This window comes from Megalops cyprinoides, chromosome 1 (genome assembly GCF_013368585.1).
Source record: "Megalops cyprinoides isolate fMegCyp1 chromosome 1, fMegCyp1.pri, whole genome shotgun sequence".
Classification (NCBI taxonomy): Eukaryota; Metazoa; Chordata; class Actinopteri; order Elopiformes; family Megalopidae; genus Megalops; species Megalops cyprinoides.
In genome coordinates, this window is record NC_050583.1 from 52,407,252 (window position 1) to 52,429,929 (window position 22,678).

At 43.6% G+C, this 22,678-nt stretch overlaps 1 protein-coding gene across 3 annotated transcripts in view; it reads right to left on the reverse strand.

The window, feature by feature from the left end:
* Positions 1 to 22,678, reverse strand: part of ptprea (protein tyrosine phosphatase receptor type Ea) — a 74,120-nt gene that overhangs the window by 44,651 nt on the left and 6,791 nt on the right. Inside the window, exon 1 of one of the 3 annotated variants that reach the window (XM_036528857.1) lies at positions 2,904 to 3,025. The exons of the other annotated variants lie outside the window; for them this stretch is intronic. The gene's annotated coding sequence lies outside the window, so the exon portion shown is untranslated. Of the gene's footprint in view, positions 1 to 2,903; positions 3,026 to 22,678 lie in introns of those variants that run through there. 3 annotated transcript variants of the gene reach the window in all.

Genomic DNA, 22,678 nt, shown 5'->3' on the forward strand with positions numbered 1-22,678 from the left:
AAAGACGAAATGAGAGCTTACAATTAAAGTTTCTGCTGTCTGGGGCTGGGGCAGCAGTGTGGCATAGCGGTAAGGAGCAGAGCTTGTGACCAAAAGGTTGCTGGTTTGCATTTACATTTACATTTATTCATTTAGCAGATGCTTTTATCCAAAGTGACGTACAAAAGTGCATATAGCGAGCAAACAGTCACAAGGGCAAGATGTGCACAGGTCATACAATGCAGATAGTGCTGAAGCTGAGCACAAGGTCGGTGTAGCGAGACAAAACTAATCTGATCTAAGGTTACGTATATCAAATACAGTCACTGGGACAATAAAGTGCCGCTATACTACCTAGGCAAAAACGTGCTACAAATACAACGTAAGAGATAGAGCTACAAGTACAAGCCAAGAATCTTAGATTTACAAGGTCAAAATGGCAAGGGTGTCAGTCCAGGTAGAGTCTGAAGAGGTGTGTCTTCAGCCCACATCTGAAGACACACCTCTGTTTGCTTCCCCACTGGTGCCCTGCCGCTGTATCCTTGCGTAAGGTCCTTATACTAGAATTACCTCAGTAAAATATCCAGCTGTATAAATGGATAACATGTAAAACTTGTAACCTATGTAAGTTGCTCTGGATAAGAGCATCTGCTAAACAGCAATAATGTATTGTAATGTAATGTAATGGCTTCAGCCCCAAGCTGGAACTTCACAAACTCGCCACGGTGAGTATTGATGTGCGCTCATGCCGAAGGGAGTTACAGCGGTGGGCGGGGCGGGGCGCATCCTGGGAGGGGGGGGCGCTCTGAATGGACGTGTTGGCTGGGGGCCTGCAGTGTAGGGGTCTTATCTGAACATCTTCCTTCCTGAACCGCGCAGAAACAGCTGAGCTCGCACCCGCGGAGCCCTGCTCGCACGCTCGGCCGTGCATGTGAACGTGGGGGCAGAGAGCAGCACAGGAAAACTCGAGAGGCAGGGAGTCTTCACACGTTCACAGAGTGAGGGCTGAGGTTTCCACACCTGCATCTGCTTATCAGACACTCTCATCCAGCCTCATCTCATCTCATCCATGTTAGTCATTTATACAGCTGGATATCTAATAGGCTATTTGGGTTAAGTACGTTGTCAAAAACAAAAACAGTGATCCACCTGGGAATTGAACCCGGAATGTTTGAGTCCGTTCCCACTATGCCACACTGCTGCTCTACACCCACAAAGAGGGTGAACACAATCAAACTTTGACAGTACTTTCAATAAGTCTGCTCTGCACAGTAGATCACCTCTCATGACTGCATGTATAATGACTGAACTAAAAAGTGTAGAGCTGTAGTTGTTCAAATGTCCACATGGCATCCAGTGAAAGTTTGAAAGAACGATCACTGGAGCATGTTTGAGCAACTGGTGCAGGTTAAAGGAACAGACTCAGTTATGCGTGAACTCTTCGTAGATGGGTGGAGCGGCGATGCAGACGGGAGTAGAAGGGTAAACAGAGGCCTGCAGGCCACCGTGTGTGGGACGAGGCAGGCGAAACCACACGCCATCTGGACTCCATTACTGCTGCGTCTCACACTGTCACACAGAGATGTGACCCGGGGAACGGGAAGCTGCCCGGGGACGGGACTCCCACTGCATCTGGAAAAATCCCCTCAAGACCACTCCCAGAGCATCCTGGGAATTCATTTTGGTGCGTCCCACGGCCTGTCCACATATTTGTTGTAAAGTTCAGGTAGCTGAAATTTAACACTGCAGTGTTACTGCATTTCACCCCATAATATCATCTCCTTATTTTGGGCTCTACAGTAAGTTATGACTATTATTACATATCACCCACTGTAGCATTGTGGTGTGCTGTTCAGGAAATCCAACTCCCACCTGTATCACAATCAATAAGACACTTGGCTGTTGGTCAGAACGGACCTTTTGTCTTAGTCATTGTCCGAAGCTGACTCAGAGGACAGTCCGTCCACAGACAGGAAGCAAGACAAAGTTAGGTCATATCCTACATGTGAGCTGGTCTTTGTAGCCAAGCGGGAGGGGAGTTTACGCTCAGTAGGACTGTGAGAACTTGGTGAAAAGCTGCGGTCAGACGGAGCACGGCAAGCTCTCAGTGAACCGTCCATCCCCAGGCACAGAAGCAAACCCTGCCCACTTCCCAAGTATCTCCGGATTTCAGAGGAAATTCAGCAGCATTCCGTCATCGCACACAAATACAGACATGCCCTTTCTCACAAAATATTAAATTCTCACACACTAAAAACAAAAATACTTATTTTGACCAAATATCAAAATATTACATGACATTAGCACACCTCTTTTGACTTCATGGAAAAAGTATGAAATATGAAATTCAAAACGCAGGGGGAAAACCTTTGGGATCTCATGCATGGATGTGATGCAGATGCAGCTGGTCTGGCTACAGTGCAGGCCTATGATATTATTAAGATTTACTGTCGGGTGTGCCGCAGTCCCATCTGCCTAAAAAGGCCTCCAAAACAAGCTCACAAAGTCATCACCGCTGAGTAGCTTAGCAACTTCGCCCGGCGGCACTATGATAGGAGCACTGAAAACATCAGTTTCAATAAAACAGGGAGAACAGAGATTTGCCCAAGTAACAGTGGCTACTTTATAGTTTAAAGCAAATGTCTTTGTAAATTGTGTTTGACGTGCACTCATTCAACCCCACACACGAACGAACACTTACTGAGGGGCACACACACACATACACACACACACACACACACACACAAACACACACACGCACAGACACACACACACACACGCCTCAAAGTCATGACCGACCACACAGCTCATGAGGAGCCCTGCAGGAGGCAGGAAGTGAGAGATCCGCGAAGGTACACTCCTCAATCGGGTGGCCGAGAAGCCAAGAGCCCAGGGTCTGCAGATGAAGCGCTGGAAAAAGTTACCTCAGCGTCTCAGGGCGCATTCCTCGGACAGAGCTGCCCAGCCCTCCGCAGTCTCCGCACTTCAAAAAGGTATCAGCGGGGCTGATCAGAGCCCGGGCGGTGGCCCCGATTCCAATCACTCCCTTCCTCTATCGATAGCATCCGCTATCTGCAGATCAAAAACCAGAAAAGCAAAGGCTTTCAGGCCTCCTTCAGGAAGTGACCCTGTAAACACATGGGCGGGAAACAAGACCCCAGTCAGACACAGCCCCGGACCCTATAGAACTGGAATTAACTTATCTTAACTACACTGATCCTTATGGAAAAACTAATGATGTATATGTCTGTACTGCAGCTTAAAGAATAACAGCAGCAAAACCAACAGGAATCCTGTATGGAAATATGGTTTTGATATTCTGTCAAAATACGTGTAATATATGAGGGGCATTGAAAAGTTCATAGCCTCATGCAGACAGCTTTTTTAAGGTAGTAAAGCACTTCCATAATGTCCCGATGGTTGTGACCCATGTAATACAGAATCACTGTACTTCCTAAAAATGAAGTTTCATCACAGAGATTGCTAGTTAGAAGGAGGTGATTTGTGAAGGGGAGGGAAGGGGTTGGAATGGATGAAAATACTACAGTGAGTATATATCACAGTTGACACATCACTGGATTAAATGTACGCAAGTCACTCAAGAATATCTTCAGAATTGGTGTCTGGATAATTATGTTATGATAATTACATACACAAAAAATGTATCTGTTATATCCCTGTCATTGTCAATATTTTAAGAAAAGAATACAGGGATAAAATGAGAGAGCTGAAAATGTTACTCAGGGGTGTGCGTTTCAGTGTAATCCAGTTGCTCATGCCCATCTCGTCCACTGTTCCCACTCACTGGAGCCCACACCCCGCACGTTCACGGTGTCTGCACACAAACAGGCCATTAGGAGGGGCCGCTCCTGTTTCCAGCGGCCTTTGCTGCTGTCTCAGCTGTGAAAAGGGGCAGCAGTGTGGCATAGCGGTAAGGAGCAGGCCTCATAACCCAAAGGTTCGATTCCTCACTGGGACACTGCTGTTGTACCCTTGGGCAAGTTACCTAAGCCACAGTCGCCTCAGTATATCTTTAGCTGTACAAATCTGTTGCCTCCCCGAGCCTCCTCCAAACTGCCAAACACTAGGCAGCCATTCACTGCCATCCTGAGCCGCCACTGGATTTCACTTATTGCACCATCGACATTCACAGATTAGAACTGGGCCTCCCTAGTTTCCACTCAGGCTGCCTTGTGTATCTGAACAACAAAACAGGCCAAGTTTTCCAACAGCTTGCAAGTTTGCTACCGCTCACATAAACAACAAATGAGCCTTAACCACTGCGATCATTACTTTGCATGCATGTGCATTGATTGAGGGAAAAGACTTTGGTGTGTTTGAGGCTGAATCCACAAATCAATGTTTAAACCATATTTTTTTTAAAAATCTATATTTGTTAGTGGAAAATAAGTTGCTTGACAGTCTAACGTGGGCTACAATTGTCTCATTTACCACAATGGAGTGCACTAAATCATTACCACCATAGCCACGCCCCCTGCATATTTGCTTATTCAATGCTTTGCAGACATCCTTTGTTTTATGAATAAAGCCATGCCACAGATCTAATTTGAGCATCCAGGGTGTAAATCAGGGCATGACAGAGGCTTTCCTGTGATGTTCAATAGTACTATAACAGATCAGCAGATCATGGAAGAGAAAGCCTGATTACTGACATACTTATATTACATTATTGTCATTTAGCATATGCTCTTATCCAGTGCAACTTACATTGGTTACCGTTTTTACACATTATCCATTTATACAGCTGGATATTTACAGTTGACAGTTGTGGGTTGAGTATGTTGACCAAGGGTACAGCGGCAGTTCCCTAGTGGGGAATTGAACCAGCAACTTTTCGGTTACAAGACTTGGCTCCTCACCACTGTGCTACACTGCCGCCCTGCAATGAGACAAACAACTGTGCTCCAGCAATATAGCACCAAGCCCAGCAAAGAGATGAACATTGGGCCATACTGTTGTAATGCAGGTGTTCCTATTGTTACAAACTGAGCAGAATGAATACAGTGTCTATGGAAAGGATTCTATAAATGTAGGTCCTGAAGTGCCCTCAGCCGTAGGGTTATGTGTAAACCGTTAAAACCACCAGACCAAATTCCATACCTTTCAGCAAAGTACTCTTATTCCAACTTCTCTTATGTTCCACAATACGCAATATTTAAAATATGCATATAAATACTGGTAATATCCAAAAGGCATGTAATAGGTAAATCTTCTACCTTTTTTACCCACGTGTCACTTAACTCACGTAACTCACAACGGTTTATTTTTTCATGACACTGTTTCATAAACAGTTTAACTTCTTGTTATATGAATCATTATATTACATTCTTTTAGCAGACACTTTTATCCAGGACGACTTGAATCACAAAAGAACAGAAGTGTATCCATTTATGTTGAATGAGTAACAGTGTCAGACCAGGACAACAACACTCCCAGCCCAGGGAGACCAGTGAAACATTTGAACATTCAGATTTGTGGAATCTCCATAAACCATTGTGGAATAATTGTGGGATAATAACATAGGTCTGGAACACAGTAGCTCTAGAAGTGGTGGAAGAATGTCTTGCAGCATGTCAGAATACAGAGGATGACAGGGAATGTGTGGGATACAGAATCACTACTGTAGAGAGGGAAAAACAAGGTATTACAATGATATGAAATTGCAAGTTAATCTTACTTATAGCTTATCCTTTGCAACACATGCTGGCATTAGTACATGGCATGTTCACACGGGACTAATACCAATCTTTGCAAAACCCACAGCACTGCTCATTACCTAAAAGGTTAATGGAAACTGACTCCCACAGTAACGAATAGTTTGTGGCTAATAATTTCCATTTTGGGAAATGTGAGAGGGGCTTCTGGTTCCATGCAGCAAAAGGGAATAACAGTAGTTACTTTGATTTTTTTTTAAATTAAAATATTTTGTGAAGCACTTCCCAGAAGTTTGTTATTTGGTCGACTGTTTTACTTGATCCCATGGCATGACAGTAAAGATTACCGTTTCTCTCTTCTTCGGTTCAATGCTACTGCTGCCGAACAGTACATTTATTCAGACGTTCAGATGTGAATCTCTCTATTCTCTTTTTATTAGAGGATTAACCACAGAATGTGATTTCCACGTGAGATCAAACCAGGGGCAGAGGGGATTTCAGCCGGGCACGCTGGTGGAACACGCCGCTGTCAGCCAGGTCCCTGGCGAGGATAACAGGAATCATTGTAAACAAAGGCACACGTGCCCCAGGCTGAATATCAGAGATAAGGAGGGGAGGCTTGTGTGTGTATTTGTGTGTGTGTATGCGTGTGTTTGTGTGTGTGTGTGTGTGTATCAATGTGTGTGCTTGTGTGTGTGTGTGTGTGTGTGTGTATTTGTGTGTATTTGTGTGTGCAAGGGGACTGAAACCTAAGGCTTTGCTAATGATGCCTCTCAGAAAGCCTCGGTCCTCCATCCCTCCCCTTTGTACTGATCCCAGAACAGTGTTCTCTGCCACAGTCCTGGTGATTTTCTACTTTACATTTATGTGATTTATGCACAATGCATTTCATGCTCCCATGAGCACGTTGTGTTTTTGCCCGCATTTCTACCGGAAAGAAAACAGGGCACGATCGTGTTCAGCAGCAAGTCTGATTCATGACTTAAGGAAAAAAAATATCTCCAGGGCCTTTTTTTGTGTTTTTTTTTTTAGTGCAAGTTCAGCTCTTGTCATACCTCTGAAATGTACAAATATTACAAGCATGCCCATGCTTTCCTTTTAGCGGTTGATGAAATATGAGGAGAAGGCATTGTTTGCAGAACTCAAAGCCCTGCCTTTTTAGAGCCAAAGGTAAACGGGGCATTGCACGATTTCCACACAGAGGTGGCCAATGTATTTAGGAGAGGAGACAAGAATACCAAGAACAACGCAGCACAGAACACAACACGTCTTGTTCCCCCTCTGCAAAGGGTCAGAAATTTTGGGATTAGTCTGCCGTTAATTCGAAATCGGGATTATGGAAATCCTGCGCCGGCTCGGCGGGCCGAGATTACTGCTGTGACAGCCAGAGGAAAAGTGCAAAGACAATGAAGATGTTTGTTCCCGTGCAATGATAGCTCCCGCGGCTAACAATGAGGCACTCATTGCTAATAGGGTCAGGGCTGATTAGGCAAGAGGCGGGGAGGCCTGAGAACCGAGCGGAATCAGACAGGATTGGGAGATTATGACATCACAAGCACCAATTAGCCTATTAATGCTGTTGGGTTTTGTAGTGGATATAGAAGAGGTGGGGGGGGAGCGAAAAGAGCGTTGCACCTCTGGTCCTCTTGTAAAAGGCGCCGCGCTACAGATGAAAGGAGGAGTGCTCTCCAGAGGTCCGTGGAGTGGGCCCTCACAGGACAATGCAGGATTGCTTAATACGCGGCCCGGGAAAAAAAATGGAGGATTTCAGCATCGCAGTGGTTCAAACGCGGGGTGAGGATGTGTCATGCATTTCAAATGGGCCTCACGGCCTCGTGGGCAGGCTCGTCCGCCGAGCCCCGGAGCCACCACCGCAGCAGAGGCTCGGCCATGTTCATTGGTGTTGACAGGTTTTTACCTGATCCTATTAACTTTAACTTTCACTGCCCCCGAGGTCAGTGTGGTGCGTAAATCACACCTGCCGCACTGCTGCACCAGAGAAACAAAACATAACCGCAATGTGATAACACTACTAATAACAGCAATAATGATAACAGCAATGATGACCCCAATTATTACTACTTTTATTTCGATATTCATCACAATTCAGATGGAGCTTTCGAGGGTATACTAACCGGACAATTAGCAACCATTAATTTGTACCCAATTAATTTCCTAGAGCCATTCCAGTGTTTAACTTAATCTGTGCAGGTTTGCAGTCACAGACACACCGGTCACTCCCTCTGCCTGGCAGTCTACCCTTCCCCGCATTCTCAGCTGCCATAGCTCGATTGCTCAACACCATCTCTGCCCTCACCTTAATTATATCTCACACGGTACGGGCTTGTCTGTGCTCTCTAATATGTACCTGCGGATCAGTGTTTACCCTTGCGTCACACGTCCGTCCCATTTACAGACGTCACCTCATTTGGAAACTCACACCACAAAGCCTTGTGCGTACAGGCAGTGTATAAAAAAATTTAAAAAGACACTATAAACTCAGCCAGCAGACACAACTCTCAGGCCTGGCAGCGATTTACAGCACGCCCACAGCTCCAGCTATAGCTAATGAACCACAGCGAGCATTAGCATAGCCATATAACTGCAGGCAGGTTAGTCACCATAATCATGCAGCAAGCATGATTACGAAAGTTTTGTGGCTAGTCCTTCAGAAAATAACATTCTGCGGAAAGAAAACACATTCATGTCATGTCTTCTAGAATTAATCTATAAAATAGATAGATGGCAACAAAATCTTGCAAAGAGTGACTTTACTTTCTTTCTGCTCCATCGTGAGCCCAGGCTCTAGGGACAGTGAACGTAGTCATTTCACGTTGTAGTTCCTAGTAGCAATCACAGCTGGGAAAAATCATTTAAATAAAGACAGGCAGTACAACTCAGTCAATCACATAAAATACATTATATTCCAACCTATGAGTGCCTAATAGTTATCCTGTAGGCCCACATATCAGCAGATTGCCTTCCCTGCAAGCCAGTCAGTACGTGATTCAACACACTGCAGCCCTCATTGATCCAATTAAATCACAATTCCCAGCTGCGAGATTGTAGCTCATATACAGAGACCTAGAAAACTCGCAGGAATGTAGCTCTGCGTGAATACCCAATCTACAAATTTAGGCATCAGAGATAGTTATGATCTGGCTTTAGCTCTGTACAAACTGTCATATTAGTGCACAGGGAAATTTCACACAATTGATGGTACTAGATGGTAGCAACTGTATGTGTGTGATAAAACAAGCACGCTAAATTTAGTCACTGTCTGAAAATGTTTCAAACGAGATTTTTATATTCATTTTTTTTTAAACAAACAGCCATTTAATTGGGCCATTTTCTTTTCAACCTAAACCAATAGGCTGAGGCATTTTCTGCCCTTTGCAGGAAAGACAAATCTATTGTGAAGCACCTCTATTCTGAATCACGCAATAGAAACTCATTGTGCGGTAGTTGTGGAACAATGTTTGGCATAATTGAGGTATTCTGTGTTTTGAGGACGTGTATGTCTGTCTGTTTGATCAGGATTTTAAAAAAAGTTAAAAAAGGCCTAAAAGCATTAAAAGACAATGTTGCCAAAAGATGGCACAGTGTAATTATCTTGTGACTGCTACTCTGGGCCTGCACTCTTCATTCAGACATGGGAATCGTTTACTTTCTGCTTCCCTTCCAGCAATGAGCTTAAAAATGAGCAAACAGCTCATTAGATGGGACACCTCATTAACTTTGTTTTTTTTTTCCCTGAACACGAGCTGTCATTATTTAACCAATTAATTTCACAGTCAGGCCGTTAATGAATGCTGGAAGAGCATCTTCATCATCCTGCACACAATGCATATGATGCATAACCATACATACATGTACACACATGTATGTACAGTGAAATATATTTATGTAATAAGAGAGAGAGAGAGAGGAATAGATATATAGATAGGTATAAATACAAATAAGTATATAGTGAGGTATAAATATAGACTTATTGGTCAATCTGTGAGTAAGTCCACTACGTCTTCTGTGATATCTGAATTCCTAATTAAGCAGAACATTGCATTGGACATATAAACATGTGTTTGTATGTGTGTGTGTGTGTGTGTACATGTGTGTGCACAAGTCTTTTTTTTTTCACTTTTTCTTGCAAGGCTATTTTGAACTGCATTACTGGTGAAACTGTGAGTAACTCCACCTGATCCTCTTTGATCCCTGAATTCCACCTCTCCCTGTCACTTCTGTCATGACCTTGGGAGAAACATCCAGTTAAAATAAATGCAGATTTGTTTTGTTTATTCTTCCAAGTGGCCCCCACAGTGTGAAGGATGTGACCCTTGGCTTCATCATGCAAAAGAAATACAAACGACATCAGGAAATCTGTCAATCAGATGAGATGACTCATATCTAGGCAACAGAAATTCAGAACTAGGTCCGAGAACTGGTGAGATCATGTGGTTTGTTTCATATTATTTATGGGACTAATGAATGAAGAAACATGAGGACTGTTTATTCATTTCTAGAGCAGATAAAAGAACATGTCATAGTTCCTCTTCTATTCTCTTATATACTCGCATTCAGCCAATGGCTGTATTTCATGCTACAAATCGCACAGTGCACCACAGTGAAGTAGGTGCCGAATGGAGGATAACCGCAGCTCCAGTAACATCATCTGAGCAGCTTAGAGGGGTCTGATGAGTCATAGGGTGCCTGACTGTGGAGAGACGAGCAAACTGTGCTGACAAAGCCACCCCTACCCCAGCAGAACACAGCCAATTTGTCTTGTTGCTGTAGACTGACGTGGCTGGGATCAAATCGCAGGGTGCAACACGTACTCAAGACAAGCACATGGCAGACTGAACCACTCATGACCCAAATGAATCCCCGTATTCACAATGTGGTGTTACTGTAACCTTGTTAAATGACATTGTTTATCACAACAAATTGAATGTAACTGAGCAACTTGACAAGAAATAGCTTGTAAACACAGTTGACTGTTTCTTCACAGAAAAGGGGAAGACACAAATTATTCACACCACACCAAGCCATGGTACCATGAAAAGCATATCTGACTATAATAAGACCAATAAACAGACCAAAACCATACTAAAAAGAATGCCTTTGAGCTGCATACTATAAATAAACAGTCACTTTAATTGGTCTGGACAGTGCAAATAACACTAACAAGTGATGGTCAGGGGAATGCTGGTATGTGTGCTTTGGAGTCAGCTTGTGTCAAGGCACAAACAAGATTAAATGGATGAGTCCAGTTATGAGAGAAATGAGGTCTTTCCTTGGCTCCTAGACATAAGATGTCTACTCTGTCCAGGTTGGAGGAGACGACAGAAAATCATTTGAAATCGTGGACACTTCAAAAGGTCAGCAGCTGAGCTCAATTGGCTGATCCACCAGCCTCCATTCCAGAATCGTGATCAGTGCTCAGTTCTAAAATAGATACTTGGACTTCTAGGAAGAGTATTCAGCTTGTTACCTGCTCATTTACCTGCTCAAGACCATTAAAAACAGACCAACCAGTGCCCCAACAGACAAGTCTTAAACACGGCTAAGGTTTCTACAGGACCCGCTAACTGTGTATCCAAAGGATGACCCGAACATCATAAGGGTCACAGCATGCTCTTACTTCACTGCATTCTGAGTTCAAAAATTGCTTAAGGTGACGGGTAGAGAGGGAATGAGTGCCCTTTGCATGATCCCCGATATGACTCAGCTAGAACCCGAACCGGCAATCTCACCTGTGAACATTACATCACATGCAGCATGGCTTCCAGGGGAAATCTCTGAACATATGCTCATGTGTGATAGGAGTATGTGTGCAGATTTAATATTCTACATGACTGCCATAGCGTGAAAATCTGTGAAATCATGGTTAATCTAATTTAATTATTTTGTCATAGCTCCATGCATGAAAGTTTTACACAAAACAGCATGTAATACATGAAGAGTTGTTCTTATGTTGGCTATATATTCCTTCTTTAAAAGTTCTTGTATATCTAATAATTCTCAGAACAGCACAAGAAATGAGACTATTTTTAGCCTGAACTACACAATTTCTCTTTGTTTGGTTTTGTTTATAAAGAGGGTCCTTTTTTAAATTGATGTAATAAAAACCCTTTGTTCACAATTTAAGTCAATATAGTTGAGTTAAACAATAAAACAAGGAACAAAAGTTTCAATATAAATGAAGTCTCTTCTTGAGCCTCATGGCTTTTTAACTGGCACATTTATGTTGATGACAACCCAGGACTCCTGAGAGTGGCCTGATATGTTGTGTGATATACATATAAGCGGGTTTGTGTATAAGAATAATATCCATTTATTTTTCCTATTGTGTAGTGAGGATATCCTCAGAAGAGGCCATACACCAGCGCACTGGATTTAAGGCCATCTGTAGTACAGACTTACGCTGCTCACTCTAGTACCGTGAAATTTGCATGCTGTTTTGTAAAACGCCGATGACAGACTTGCTCCTCACTGGGTTTTTGCTGATCCCTCAAAAACAGACTTCCTTTCAGCGCTTTTTTAATGACAGATCAATTCAGATGGGCAGCGCTTCCATGCAGTTAAACAGCAACATACTCCAGTAATGGCTTTCAAAATGTGTCTCTGGCTGATAAGGTTACTCCATCGCCTGCACGGTTACAAGCTGAGACGGCAGTCCCGGCACAGCAAGCCGTTAATTACGCAAATCTGAGCGTCTTCACACAACTCGAGGACCGTGTGCAACACGCTGACTTCAAATACTCTTCCACCCCGACATGAAACATCCTTTACCCACATGGTGTGGCATACAAAGAGTCTTTGGCTTAGGTATTATTCGGCTGTGTTTTGGGAGCTCAGTGTAGGCATAGACATGCTTGTGAAGATTATATATGGTAATGTTATCAAGCTACTTACAACCAAGACTGACAGCTGGGATTTCAGCCCCCTGCTCTGTAGTTTGGTCATAACTGTAGCTAACATATAAGACTTTTAAAGATAAGAATTCTGCTGCCGCTGAAACAAAATAATTCATGTGAAACCACTAAAGGTATGAATAAAGATGCAAAGTAAAGTTGAGCATAGATTGCAAATAGACTGAATACCAGGCCAAGTGTCTGAGGAGTATCTGGTCATGGAAAAAAAAATTGTGAATGGTCTCCTGAGGTCCATCGCTTGAAAACAGGGATGGCACCCAGCTAGCTGAAACCTATTTCATGCTTAAGCAGCACTCTCTTTACATCACAGAGCTATGCTGGAGAACCATTTTCCTAAAGGTTGAAAGGTGCCACTGCAGGAGATTCAAAAATGTCACTGTTTAAATCACTGGAATCTGTCCCCTAGGCTTGGGAAAAGGCAGAGGCCACAGATCACACCGCTCTGCACGCTCCGCCCAAACCCTCCGAGAGATGAGGAATTTTTCAGCCAACACGCTGGCCATAATGCAGGCTAAAAAAACTCTCGGTTCACCATTGGCTTCCTCCCCATAGGATAACTTAATTTGCACATGTCATATCATTTCTATAAATTACTCTTAAGATCATAACTTTCCTCTGAATTCCTTCAATGTCATATATTATTGTGTGCATAAGTTTGTTGGTTCAATATGGAGGGAGTGGGGTGAGGGGCAGGTTGCCCTGTCCAGGAGATGAGGGAGGGGTTGGGGTAGGGGGTTCTGTTTCATATTTTTAACTATTTTCTATAGAAAAAAAAGAATTTTGTATTGAACAAAATAAACTCCATATTAAAAATGAGTAAAAACAAACAAAAAAGCAAGTGGGACAAAAAAAAGCAACTGCATCTGCAGCCTGGGACAAGAGCAGTGGTTGGAGGCACCAGTCTGAGCAAACTCCAGCTTTACAGCTGAGTGAAGGGGGATGTGCGTGGTAGGAGTGCACATCAGTATTTCATTCTACATTCACTTCCAACCATTGGACGTGCATCCACTATAGGCTACTTGCTGCACCTGAGACATGAACAGCTTTTTGGCAACAGCTGGAGGATTCAGCCTCGAGCAGTCCCTCTCTCATCAGGGAGTGACTGGCATGTATTGACTGATCACATGATTGATGAGCCAGAAATCTAAGTAGCCACTTAAGAGTGCCACCTCAGTTCTTGTTTAATGCAAAACTTTCTGTACGTCAATGAGGCCATGGAGAGAATGACCGAGCAGGACACCAGGGACAGCTTGACCGTAGAGGTCACAGGACAACAGTGTAGCATAGTGGTAAAGAGCAGGGCTCACAACCCAAAGGTCACTGGTTCAGTTCCCCGCCAGGGCACTGTATGTATGTACCCCTGGGCAAGGTACTTAACCCATAATTGCCTCGGTAAATATCCAGCTGCATAAATGGATTACATGTAAAAAAAAAAAAAAAAAAAGCTGTAACCTATGTAAGTCACCCTGGATCAGAGCATCTGTTAAATGACAATAATGTAATGTTTTCAACAGCGGGGGGGGCTTTCACTGGGCTGCGAGGCTTGCAGCGTGGTCATGGGCCGCACTTCATGTCAACCTGGCCAGCAGTGGCCCACAGCCTGGCCCGAGTCCCCCTCCATCCCGGCCAGCCAAGGAGACAGACCGCCTCACAGCGGGGTCTCGGAACCGACCCCCGAAGCTCCACCTCCAGGCCCGCGGGAAAGAACCAGACATGCATCAGACACAGTTCAAAACCCTCAGATGAGCCATTTGATCTCTCCGCGCTCCTAATGATTAATTCAAGACTTCCTCACAGATTCTGACGCAACGTCTGACACCCTGCTAAGTCTGGAGAGATCCATTAAATCAGAGCTCAGAAGCAGGTTAGATGCATCCATAAAAAGGAGATGACAAGTGGTTCCATAGTGGAAAACAATAATTTAATAATACAAATCTCTTTTCTGTAAATATATGATGTTATTAGTCACTTAGAAAATTAGCCATTTGGTCCATATGTGCTCTTTCACACATTCTGACCAGAATGTTTCACCATACTAAATGTACATTATTTCATTTGAGAGGAAATACTGTATATAGATGGGTCCTGTGAAATATCAACAACTTGTGCTTATGGATGTTACATTACATGCATTTAGCAGACACTCTTCTCCAGAGCGACTTCCATCACAATACAACATAAGTGTATCCATTCGATTTAAACGAGCAACAGCGTCAAACCAGGCTAACAACACTCCTGGACCAGTGAGTGTGAACTTTACACTATTCAAGCTGTACCACAAGTTAACTTGTGCACTCTAACAGAAGACAAGTATACTACAATACAACAGTCCCTAGAACACAGAATCAAAATACATCACAATATTACACAAAATAAACCAAAAAGCACAAAAAGCAAACCTAACAGACCATTCTGTTGGTGTAGCTCTCTGTATTGTGTACACAGAATAAAAAAAATGATAACAGAATTATAGACTTGACAATGTTCCCCAGGCAATAAAAAATTCCAAGCAAGATTTTCATTTTAATAGGGTATTAAAATCCCCTCTTTTCTAGATTTTCAAAACGTTTTAGGGCCAGTGCATTTAAAAGGGATTGTACAATTTCAAACCTTCTAAAGGTCTGTAGACAAAAGGCATTGTGAATATATTACATTAATTAAAAATTGCTTACAAGACAAATTAATCACATTGTGGGGACAGAGAGGAGCCTTTGCTCAAATACGTTTATGGGTGGCAGTAGAGTAATAAATGAGCTGAGCTTGAAGGCTACTTTGACGATTGCAGTTTTGATTGTACTCGTGACCAAGTTCACTGAAACTGCTTCAGGAAAAACCCAGATGTATTAATGGGTGACACGTTATGTATGCTCCGTAAATCAGCCTGAATAATGGCGTCAGGAACTAAACTGAAAAAGAACAAGTTATTAAGTCAGAAGGTAGGTAGGCAGGTAGTCAGAAGTACGGATCCCACAGTTTCTGAACCCCAAAACAGAAGCAATTACCTGGCAAGTATGAGTTATTAGTTATGTTTAATGTATTAAGTAATTATGTTTTAGGCTACAGTGAAGTATCTACACCGTCTGGGTTTGTTATGCTTCAAAATGTCATTTACCAATATAACATTTTGTGATCTTTCTGGTCTCAAAATATTATCCTTGAAGTGCAGGCTACTGCACAAAATACGGTGTCCTCAGCTTTAACTGCGAAATGAACAGAACGATCATCTTTAAGCACATTCCGTTGCTGGATTCAGTACGACAATCTGAAGAGGCCAAATTGCTAACGAACTCCTAAACCGCACATGCGACAAAAAATGGCTTAGACAAAAAAGCGAGAAGAAAAAGAAGTCTACATCAGCCTTGGTAACCGTCATCGGCTTCGACAGGAGAACAAGCCCCGCCGCGCAGCAGACGCAATCACAGGAAGTGGATCTGAGCGCCGACTAATTGGGAGCACGCAAATGAAATACGGTTTAATATTCCACTCCGTCGCGCGAGACGTGCGTGTGTTGACGGCGGGGTCTCGCGGGCTCCCGCGTCTAACCTCCAGCGGCGGCGACGTGCAGCTTTGAAATGAGGAGTCCCCACCCCCACCCCTGAGTTCGTGCTCCCCGAAGTTAGTGAGGGAGGGGGGTGATGTGCGTCACTTTATATCATCGCAAACGAGGAGGAAGCCGTTAAGAACCAGTCGCTACGGAGCTGCGATGGGATGCCGTCAAATTATAAAGGGAGTAGATAGGTGATTATTCTTCACGAACACTGAAGTCATCACATTGACGCAACTTCCCCATCAGGTGCATGTTTCTGTAGAGCGCAATTAGGAAAAGTTACTTTCTGTACATCAACCAAAGCTTTTTTACAACAGTAATAACTAATTAGCTCACAGATCCGTAACTTTTGCAAAATAAATATTTGATAAAGCATTGACATGTTGTAACTTACCAATTATAAGCCACGACGTGATGGAAAGTGTCATACATGAACAAACAAAAAGGCCCTGTAATGTTTGTAATTTTTGACTGGCAACTTGGGAAATATCTGGCTCTTTGGCGTTCTGGATTTCACTAAGCGTATCGTTTACATAACCGTGCGTATTGTGGTCCGGGGGAACCAAAAACAACCTCGGTATTCGCTCCTCCCTTGTTTTTGAGGACACAGAAAATAACACTGAGACGCCAAAGCCAAGACGGGCCTCGCAGAGTAATCCTTACAATTACGGTTTTACAACTCGTCTCGCAACAGCAATTAGTGCAGCAAGAGGCGTGGACTCTCAGCCCTGCAGATGCCTTGTTGAGCCCCTGCTGAACTTCCTTTCGCTTGTGATCCACCATCAGAATTGAACGTGCAGGAGTGAATCAAAAAGGGAATTATAGGAGTCCACGCAAACGAGCTTGAGTCAGTGAGTGTGTCTGTACAGGGCTGAAGGCTTAATTCACATCCCGCTGTCTCACCACTCCTGGACGTGACCGCACAGAAATGAATCTGTTATGTGGCATAAGAATTTTCCAGTTTGAAACTGACAAGGGAACAGACTGCACTGGCAACCTCCACCTCAGAGGTGCAAATCTAAAAGTGCTGTTTCTGGCTAGAAGACCAGATAGCACTGTGCTGTCCAACCCTTCTCCTGCAACACACAGTGAATAGAGTAACTGCAGTGTTGTGGTGCGAGGCATGTTTGATTATTGGGAAGGAGAGTTTTCCTGCTCCTCACCCTGCAGATGAGAAAGCCCACCCAACACACCCCTGCCCCTCACATGCAAGCCATGTGTCACACCCCGTTGCGCCCGACGCAAATCAAAGCCCCCCGAAATCCGCCGTGTGGAGCCAAGCTTTGGGACGGATAAACAGGCAGGGAAGATGGGTATCAGAGAGGCAGCCCTTTGTGCCGGGAGGATGTGTGGCTCATTAAAATGAAATGGCACTTCCTTCTCCCACCTCCGAGCCCCTGCCAACATGCAGGCCCCCCCGCCAACCATAGCCCCGGCCTGCTAACTCAACTGCCATTCTCTGTAACGAACTACAACCCTTCCAGCTCAGGGCGGGCACAGGGATATGAAAGAGCTTCTCTCTGTCGCTTCTAGTGACATTTGGTGCATACGTTACACAAACTGTAGAACAGTTGAACAAAGCAGCACTGTCATGTAGTGCAAGAGGAAGGAGCACACATTATTATTTATATAAGGTATTTGTTCAGGGCATCTCAAAAGCAGCACAATGGGCGCCCATCACCTAACACCATCGGCGACGGATGTAGAATCACAGTGTTAATGCTCACATTCCTTCATCTCAGAATACATCTTTTAAAACGAGGAAGCTAGCAAACAACCATCAAAATATCGAGAAAAAAAATCACAGCCTATTGTAATGGCACACACTGTGGAAATACAGAGTGCATCCATTTCCCACTGTTAAAAATATCTACGCCCCTGAGTTTTGTCTTCTTATCAAGAGCCAGATGTTCTGAGAGATGGAGAGAGAGAAAAAGGGGAGACGTCTACACTAGCTAGCAGGAGTTCACCAGGCACAACAGAAGACTCAGAAGCAGCCGGTTCCACCCACTCAGCCCAAGGGACAGACATGGGCAGATTCATTCCAAAACAGTTTATTATGATGATTACGAGGAAAGTATGTTGCAGCTTTTTTTCTGGCACACCATCCTCCTCCCACTGCTTAAGACTTCAGGACAGAGGGGACTGGGCTTGACCAGGCTTAACTCATTGTTTGTGTTCCTATGCTTTCATTAGCTGACACACGCAGTCTTGCAGTACATGGGGGGAGGAGGGAGTGGGGTGGGGTTAATCTCAGGCAAGAAGGCAGGGGAACAAAATGTTAAATAAAAAAAAAAATTTGCCCGCTAAGGCATATTCACACTTGAATCTTCATGCAAACTGACTGATGTTCATGTATTTAATACTGCATTTGTTCCTTTATATTAGGCGCAGATGAGTCGGGCCATTGATAAAAAAGTGGCCTTTTTCTCTAGCACTGGCATCCTGCCAGGAACCAACATGATGTGTTTATTTCCATTGTTGAGTAGAGGTTAGTGGGACTGAAGTTGGTAACCAGGAGGTAGTAGGTTCAAATCCCAGGTGGGACCACTCTCTTGCACCCTTGATTGAGGTAACCTGCACCGCATATGCAAATTTCTAGATGTATAAGGGAACAGTATGCAAAACTGTAAGATATTATAATTGCCTTAAATACTAAAAAATATGGATTTGTTTTAGTTATTACCATTTCATGACATTATTGTCATTTAGCAGACACTTTTTTTATTTTTAGCAGTTAACATAGATTACAGTTTTATCCATGTATACAGCTGGATATTTACCGAGGCAGTTGTGGGTTAAGTCCTTTGCCAAAGGGCACAAGAGTAGTGGAATCCAACCAGCAACATTTTGGTTGCAAAGTCTGCTCCTTGCCACTACACCACACTGCTTTCAGCATTCAGCACTATCAGTTCTGGTCTCGCAACCCCCTCACTGACTTTTTGTCGCTGTTATGCTTCCCTTTTATTCATCAGCCTGCATTCTTGGCAGTTCTTGACCGCAGACAGTCCTAACATTCTGATGGTGCTGAGGAAAGAGGTTAACTTACTGAAACCGGGACGATGACTAACCTCAGGTCACCGTAATATCTCTTCGAGAAGAGCGAGAAAGCAAACCGCCAACCTCAAAGTCTGCCATCCCCCCCAACTGTAATTACCCACGATTCCGCACACCTCTAATGGCTGATCGGTAGCCATTACACGCACACGTCGCACCCGCTGAAATCAAACCATTTACGAGTTAATGCGTAAATAAGTACTTTTGGCGGAGGGCACCGCTGCTGTTCTGCTTGCAGAAACAACAGCATTACTGATGCAGGTCGTACCCCCTGAAAGAAAATGGAGTGGAATATTATTGCTCAATTAATCTGAGGCATCTGCAGCAAGTGTTTCAAACAGCTCTGCTGACACCAGTGTCTTTGTCTCAGTTTTTTTCCACTCTAAACCACTATCATATGACCAGCTCTGCTGTTTAAGGTTACTGCCATGCTTTATGAAAATACTGCGGTCGAAACTAACACATGAAGCAAATGACACAATTCTGTAGCGGCAAGGAGAAATGCTGGGATCTGCAAACAAACAGTGCATTTTAAACTGTAAAATCTACACTAAGGACCCACAAGGAACACCGTGTCCAAATTGCAGAATAATGACATCACGGTATGAGACAATATGAAAGTGTCAAATGATACATATATAAGTGTTACGGCAAATGGAAACATGGCTGAGACGTGACTCATGACCTGCACATTCCCTGTGCCATAATTCTGAATATACAGGCAAGTCTTGCATAAAAGGCTTACATTACTCCTGACATAAAATTAAAAGGTGAAAACCCTGCACCATTTAAGTGTGTTAATAAATGCAGTTTATAAATCAAGATGGAAACAGCCTCCCCTAGACTAATGCCTGCAGCTCTAGTGCACAGATCTGGGAGAGGAAAAATGCAGACGCAGTTGCAATACCACATGCCACAACCTGAGGGCACGCAGGTCACATGACCTGCTTCTCGGTAACCCAGAGGCCTATTTGCTGGCTCCCCTCTGTTTTAAGAGACTTGATTCACCTACAGAAAATCTTTGCCTGGAGGTAATTACCCTCAAGCCATAAAAACAGCCTGCAGCCCTGCAGCTCTGAGCCTTCAGAGTGTCAGGTGTGTGGGCTCGTTTGTGTGTCAGCTCTGTGTGAATGTAGCCACGCCAAGCTTGGCCTCATGCGATGGCATTCATTTCCAAGTGGCCCTCCGAACATAAGGTTCATGAGCAGGATGACCTTTCTGTTCCCTTGCATTCAGAACTACAGTGCTGTTCAAAACTCTCTCTCATCACTATGGCTCTTGGCCATAATGATGCATCTTCGATTCCACACTGTGACCTCACTGACTGTTCTCGGTCCCGAGATACCAGTTTTAAAAGGAAACCCATTAGATTCCATCCTTTCTAATTCATGGGTCTGAAAATACACAACGCTGTCCGCTGTCAAACGTTGCATTTATAACATCCTCTGGTACACTACTGCAGAAATTCCAGCAAAACGGCCCAACAAATCAAGACACCTACGATTTCTCCATTTCTCTGAGCTGGTACAAATCTTTTTTCTTTCTCAAATCTTTCCCTCATCCACACAGATCTGAGGTGTGCTTTCCCCCCTACATGGCATGCCTCTTCCTGTTCTCGCTTCTTCAGCTGATGCCACGGGGAATGCTGGGGCGTTGGGCCAGGATTTCGCTGCCATATATAGCTTGTACATGAATACAACACTTTGTTTCGGTGGTGCTATCACAAAATGGACCCTCCAGAGGACAGTCTTTTCAGAAAACATTCACGCTCCTTGGCCACGGAGCAGAGGGAGGGGGAATTCTAGCCTTTATAGCTGTGTCTGTTTTGTCAGAAAAAAGATTGTGTATTGAGATGATTTTTCGGGGGGAAAGAATCCCTCTAAAAATGATAAATAAATAAGGTTACTTTGCAGCACATGAAACACGATTCTGCATACACTTAATTACATTTACATACTATGCAGTTACCTCAACATGCTCTTAATGTGGGCAGTTATCCTACATGTTAATAATAAATGATGACTTTGTGGTCACGCACACTATGACATTAAAAAACACTGGACTTATTTCCTTATTTAACCGTAAATCATGTGAATAACTATGGTTAAAATATTGGTCTTTGCTCTTCCACATTGCATAATATTCCACATTGCATAACCCCTCTAAGACTCTGCAATAACTCCACGTAGTTGGTATGCACAGCAAAGGGATTATTAAGCAGGTTACACTGTACAATGTTTTTAAGGGAGTACATTTCAACTGAAATGACTTTGCAGCTTCTCTTCATCTAATCATGAGCTCATGTCTCACTGAATTACTGGAAAACAAAGATGTACTTTTCTCAAGTATCCTTGAGTAAAGGATACTTCGCATCCTTTACTCAAGGGATGCGAAGGACTCCAATGCTAGCCTGGCTGTTAAAAAATATCTGTTAAATTTGCACTCGGGCAATCTTCCCATTTGCCTGAGTGCAAATGAGACGGAAGCGCAACATCTGGGCGCTTTGGCAACGCATACATAATTCATCAGGTAGACACTCTATGGCACCAGTGTCTGCGATGGCACAACCGAGCCGTTATTCGCTCGCTCTCTATCTGCCGGAAGGCGACCTCCCATCCAGACAGGGCTCTTCTTCCATTCTGACAGCTTAATATCCCCGGAAAGGAGAGGAGATCTTCGAGTAGGACTCGAACAAGAACGTATGAAAGAGCTTGCTTCAGTGTGCAACAAATGGACACAGAAAAACACAGCAAGACTGGGGGAGCAGAAATGAGTTATCCCAGCGAACAGAGGGACAGAAAGGAACACAGGGAGTCTTGATCATTGTTGTTTTTTTTTTTATTCTGGTTGATTGAATTTAAATCACCACTTTATATTAAGATCTCATTAATTAACCATGACTTCATACATTATTAAAACAATAATGACTTCTGTTGCAGTGGCTATTCCAAAGCACACATCACTCACCCCTCACAGATGACTTCAGGACAGGTACTGCAAAACAAGTCAACTGTCAACTCATCCTTAGATTTTTACTCAATGGTTGAAAATCATAGCTCATTTATAAGGGTCAAGTAGTGGCATCCAGTATTGCAAAACCATCAATTAACATTAATAATTATAAATCTCAATAATGTTTTTGTAATGGCTGTTTGATGGGACTGTGATGCAACATCTTGCCAGGCAATCCTATAAAAAGGTTTAATGAACAACTGTGGTTAGATTTTGTTCATTAGGCTCCTTGGTAACAGAGCAGCCACATGTACACATTAAGTCCGCAATTGCGAAAGCCTGAAATGGGGGCGAGGCAACCCGCCTCGGCCTTGTTAGCACAGCGAATCTGGCGGCCATTCACCAAGGCTGTAAACACTGAGCCACTCAGACACTCTTTCTGTGCCCAGCAGAGGACCCCATCAGCAGTAAATGCGTTATACTGAGAAACGCATTGCCTCTAATGAAGTAACAGACAAATCCTGAATTCAAAGGCA